Source organism: Pinus tabuliformis, chromosome 7 (genome assembly GCF_031772625.1).
Source record: "Pinus tabuliformis cultivar Carrire ecotype Pingquan chromosome 7, CPIR1, whole genome shotgun sequence".
In the NCBI taxonomy this organism is placed as follows: domain Eukaryota; kingdom Viridiplantae; phylum Streptophyta; class Pinopsida; order Pinales; family Pinaceae; genus Pinus; species Pinus tabuliformis.
The window spans coordinates 637,552,554-637,558,226 of NC_142293.1; positions in this window are offsets into that span (position 1 = coordinate 637,552,554).

Sequence of the window (5,673 nt, forward strand, 5' to 3'; positions counted from 1 at the left end):
GCGCCGAGACGCAGCACAGTAGAGAGAGACCTGTGTGGGGACGCAGGGCGATCAAGGTTCAGGTGCGTCTCTGAAGCAGAAGGACGCGGCGCGATAGTGTTTTCAGGTGCGTCTCTGTAGCGAAAGACGCGGCGCGATAGTATCTTTGGGTGCGTCCCTGAAGCAACAGAACGCAGAGCAGTCAAAGGAACAGTGCGTGGGCACGCAGCGGAGCAGAAGGATATCTGTGTGTGGACGCAGAGTAGCAGAAGGTTAACGGCGTCTGGTCGCAGGCCACAGAAAGAAAAACTGCGTCTCTGTTTTAAGATGTTCTATTGATTGAATTTCTCTTTTGATAAGGTGTTCTGGGTTAGTTCTGTTGTTGCTGATCTGATATCTGTAGTGATCTATATCTGTTATGTACTTGTTGATTATCTGATGCTTTATGAAAAGAAGTAGGGGGTTGTATCTCCCTTCCAGGAGTAGACTGGAAAACGAGAGAGAGAGAGAGAGTTGTAGCTCTCTGCAGGTTGCAGCCTGCGTACTGGTAAAGGACTGCACCAGTACAAAATCCTTGTAAAAGAAGTTTCTAAATTGAAAGAAGATAGAGACATATTGCAGTAGGTGGTTTTCACCCACATTGGGTTTCCACCTTACATCTTGTGTTCTTTGGTGTGACTATCTGTTTTTCATGCTCATTATTTTATGGTACTGACATGCTAAAATAATTTAAAGATCAAATATTTTATTAAATTGCTAGATAATACTGATTCACCCCTCCCTCTCAGTATTATTTCCAACAATTGGTATCAGAGCAGGTCCTTCAGAGAAGCTTGATCGCTTGAAGGTAGATCGTTCATCATGAGCAACTACGAGAGAGAAGCATCAATCAGGCCACCGGTTTTTGATGGGACAAACTTCAATTATTGGAAGGTAAGAGTTACTGCATATCTTCAATCTCTTGGTACAGAAGTTTGGGACATTGTAGAAACAGGCTATGCTTTTCCTTCAGCTACTCCTACAGATCCAGCTGAGAAAAAGAAGTATGAAACAAATGCAAAAGCAGTCAGTACTCTATTAGGAAGTATATCCCAAACAGAATTCATGAAGGTAATGCACTTCAAATCAGCAAAAGAGATATGGGACAAAATGGTCACGAGCTATGAAGGAGATGAACAGGTAAAACAAGCTAAACTTCAAACTCTCAGGATTCAATATGAGACTCTCAAGATGTATAATGATGAAAGTGTTGCTAATTATTTTCTTCGGGTAGATGAGATTGTTAATTGTATGAAAAATTTGGGTGAAGAAATAAAAGAGGCTATAGTAGTTCAAAAGATTCTAAGATCATTATCCCCCAAGTTTGAATCTAAAGTATCTGCAATAGAAGAAAAGGAAAATCTCCGTGTTCTCACTATGTCTCAGCTACATGGAATTCTAACTGCTTATGAAATGAGAAAGGGAGGTCCATCAGACAAAAGGGAAGCTGCTTTTAAGGCATCAGGCAAAGAAGATTACTATGAAGCAAGCCATGTTCCAGAAGAAGAGGAAGAAGAATCAAATTTTGTCAGAAATCTTCAAAGGGGTTCTGGAAGGTTCAGAGGTAAGCTACCTTTCAAATGCTTTGCTTGTGGAAGAGTAGGTCATTATGCTGCAAAATGTCCTTATAAGGATAAAGGAAAGGAACCTGCTAGATGGAACAAGAAACAAAGTGCAAATAAGAAAAGCTACTACACCCATGAAGATAGTGATGGTTTATCAAACAGTGATGAAGATGAACAAGGTAATAAATATAAGTTGTTAATGGCATTTTAAGATGATGATTATGAGGATGCTGTAGATGTGAATAACCTCTATGATGAAATTACTAGACTCAAGAGATGTATAGAAGAAAAGAATGTGATCATTGATACTCTACAATTTCAAATTGATGAAAAAGAAAAACATCTTGAGAAACTAGAAGGTGAAATTGTTGGTCTCAGAAAAGAAATTGAGAAAACAAAAGCTATTAATCTTAAGTTTGTCAAAGGATCTGAAACTTTGGATGAGATTATCAATGTGCAGCGGTCTCCTCTAAACAAGACAGGTTTGGGTTACAATGGAGAAACCTCTCAAGCATCCACCTCAAAAAGTTATCTTGATGTGGCAAGAAGAAATGAGCAGAAGAACAATGAAGATAATCAGGTAAAGCAGGGACAAAATACAAACAGAAACTATCAGGGGCAATCCATCTTAAGGGTGAACAAAAGCTACAACCAGCCACAGGTAAAATCTTCTCAGTTTGGTTCAAGAATAGATGAAAATAGAAATTACAATCAGTTGGAAGGTAGATTCAATAACCGCAGAAGCTTCTTCAATGGACAATGCTTTTCTTGCCATAATTTTGGTCACAAAGCAGCTCAATGTGTTGCATATAAAACAATCATGACTAGGGAAGCTCAAAAACAAAGAAGTATGACAGGGATAACAAAAAGGACCTATAACAACTTTTCGGTTCTTGAAAATGAAGTCGAATGTTCTATTTGCAATAACTTTGGTCATGAAGAATCTGAATGCAGGAGTAGGTTTCAGCAGAAAAAGGAGCAAGCCTCAAGCACCAAAACATGGAGAATAAAGGAACCTCAAATAGAAAGATGTGGAATAGCATTTTATGCAGAGGGACAGGAAAATCTATGGTACATTGACAGTGGATGTTCGAAGCATATGACAGGTGATAAAGAAAAACTTGAATCTTATTCTGTTCTAGAAAAAGGAAAGAAAGTCTCTTTTGGAAACGATACTCTTGCAATTATAAAAGGAAAAGGCATTGCTCAGTTAAAAGGAAAGGTCAAGGCTGGAAATGTTTTGTATGTTGATGGATTAAAGCATAATCTTCTAAGTGTCAGCCAGATGTGTGATCAAAGGACCGAGGTTATTTTCAGATCGAATGGATGTCTTGTTCGTGATCTTGATACAGGTAAAACAGTACTCAAAGGCAAAAGAACTCCAAATAATCTATACATATTTGAAGAAGGACAACAACAATGCTATCTGAGCAAGGATGAAGAGCACTGGTTATGGCATCGAAGGTTGGGACATCTAAGCTTCTCACAAATAAGGAAAGCATGCAAATATCAGGCAGTTCGCGATCTTCCAGATATCAAAATTCCTGACAACACCATATGCAGATCATGTCAGTTTGGAAAACAAACCAGGACTAACTTTCCAGAGAAGGAAGGATCAGCTAGCATGCCTCTTGAGCTAGTACATACAGATACATGTGGTCCATTCAGGAAAAGAACACCTAGAGGAGAGGAATACTTGATATTATTTATTGACGATTTCTCCAGGTTTGTCTGGTTAGGACTTATGAAGCACAAAGATGAAGCTTTCGAAAAATTCAAATCCTTCAAAGCCTTGGTTGAAAATGAATCAGGTCACAAAATTAAGTGCCTCAGATCCGACAGAGGTGGGGAATTTACTTCAAATGAATTTTTCGATTTCTGTGATGAACATGGCATAAGGAGAGAATTCTCTACAGCTAGAACTCCTCAGCAAAATGGAGTTGTTGAAAGAATGAACAGAACAATCCAACAAATGGCTCGTGCTATGCTTGATGAATCAGGAACTCCCGCAACTTTCTGGGGTGAAGCTGCACATGTTGCGGTTATTATTCTCAACAAGACAAATGTCCGGGTAAACAGCACTCAAACTCCTCATGAGCTCTGGAGTGGTAAAACTCCTTCGGTAAAGCACTTCAAAATCTTTGGGAGCAAATGCTATATCAAGAATACTGATGAGCCGCTTGGCAAACTTGAACCTAGAGCAGATGAAGGCATTCTTCTTGGTTACTCTCCACATAGCAAAGCATACAAGTGCTACAATAAAAGACTTGGCAGAATTGTTGACAGCATTGATGTGGTGGTTGATGAGAAGGGATACATTCCTAGGCAAGTACATCGGGAAGATATCGAAGAAGATGAAGGCTACCCTCAAAGACAGAATGATGAAGAAGAAGAACCTCAAGAAGAACCAGAGGAGCAGACAAGAATAGAAGAGAAAACTCCATCCAGATATGTTCAGAAGAATCATCCAGAATCTCAGATTGTGGGGCAGAAAGAAGCAGGTGTACAAACAAGAAGAACAGTTGCAGAAGCCTCAAGCTATTTGGCATTACTATCCTCTACTGAACCACAAAATGTGAAAGAAGCATGCAAAGATGAATGTTGGGTAAAAGCAATGGACGAAGAACTTGAGCAAATCGAAAAGAACAACACTTGGGAGCTGGTTCCTAGACCAAAGGATAAGAATGTTATCGGAACAAAATGGGTCTTCAAAAATAAATTGAATGAAAATGGAGAAGTAATTAGAAACAAAGCCAGACTTGTTTGTAAAGGGTATGCGCAGCAAGAAGGAATAGACTTTGAAGAAACTTTTGCTCCTGTTGCAAGACTTGAGGCCATCCGAATGTTCCTTGCTCTCTCAAGTTTTCAAAACTTCAAAGTATTTCAAATGGACGTGAAATCAGCCTTTCTGAATGGAGACTTGGAAGAAGAAGTGTACGTTGAACAGCCAGATGGGTTCATTCCTGGAAATGATCCAAGTCTTGTATGCCGATTGAAAAAGGCTCTCTATGGTCTCAAACAAGCTCCAAGGGCTTGGTACTACCGGTTGGACAAATATCTTCATCAACAAGGTTTTTCAAAAGGTTCAGTAGATAGCAATCTGTATATAAAAGTTGAAAATGACAAATTGCTAATACTTGTTGTGTATGTAGATGACATTATTTTTGGTAGCAATGAAGAAGCTATGAGTCAAAGTTTTGTCTCGGTGATGCAGAAAGAATTTGAAATGTCCTTGCTAGGAGAACTGACATATTTCCTTGGTTTGCAAATCCAACAAAAGGAAGGAGGAATCTTTTTATCTCAAACCAAGTATCTCAAACAGATTTTGAAGAAATATGGCATGGAAGATGCAAAAGCAGTATGTACACCCATGGTCACAGGATGTAGTCTCAGTGCAAATGATGAATCTGCAGCAGTACATCAACCAACCTACAGATCTATGATTGGAAGTTTACTATATTTGACAGGTACCCGACCGACATCATGCATGCAGTTGGAATAGTTGGAAGATTTCAGGCAAATCCGAAGGAGACTCATCTTCAGGCAGTAAAGAGAATCTTCAAATATCTTCAAGGGACTCAAAATTATGGCTTATGGTATCCTAGAGATACAGATCTTTCTCTTCATGCTTATACAGATGCAGATTGGGCCGGAAGCGTGGATGACAGGAAAAGCACAAGTGGTGGTGCGTTCTTTATGGGTTCCAGACTGGTATCTTGGTTCAGCAAGAAACAGAGTTCAATCGCCTTGTCTACAGCTGAAGCGGAATATGTTGCTGCTGCATCTTGTTGCACCCAACTTCTTTGGATGATGTAGACTTTGCAGGATTTTCAAATCACTTGTACACCACCAATCCCCATCTTATGTGATAATACAAGTGCAATCAGCATCTCAAAGAACCCTGTTATGCATTCAAAAACCAAGCACATACCAATCAAGTACCATTTTCTTCGGGAACAAGTGCTTGAACAGAAAGTCAAGTTGGAGTATGTTCCTTCCAAGGAACAAGTTGCTGATATTCTCACCAAACCATTGCCCAGGGACACGTTTGAATATCTCAGGCAAAAGCTGGGGGTTGTTGATGCATCAT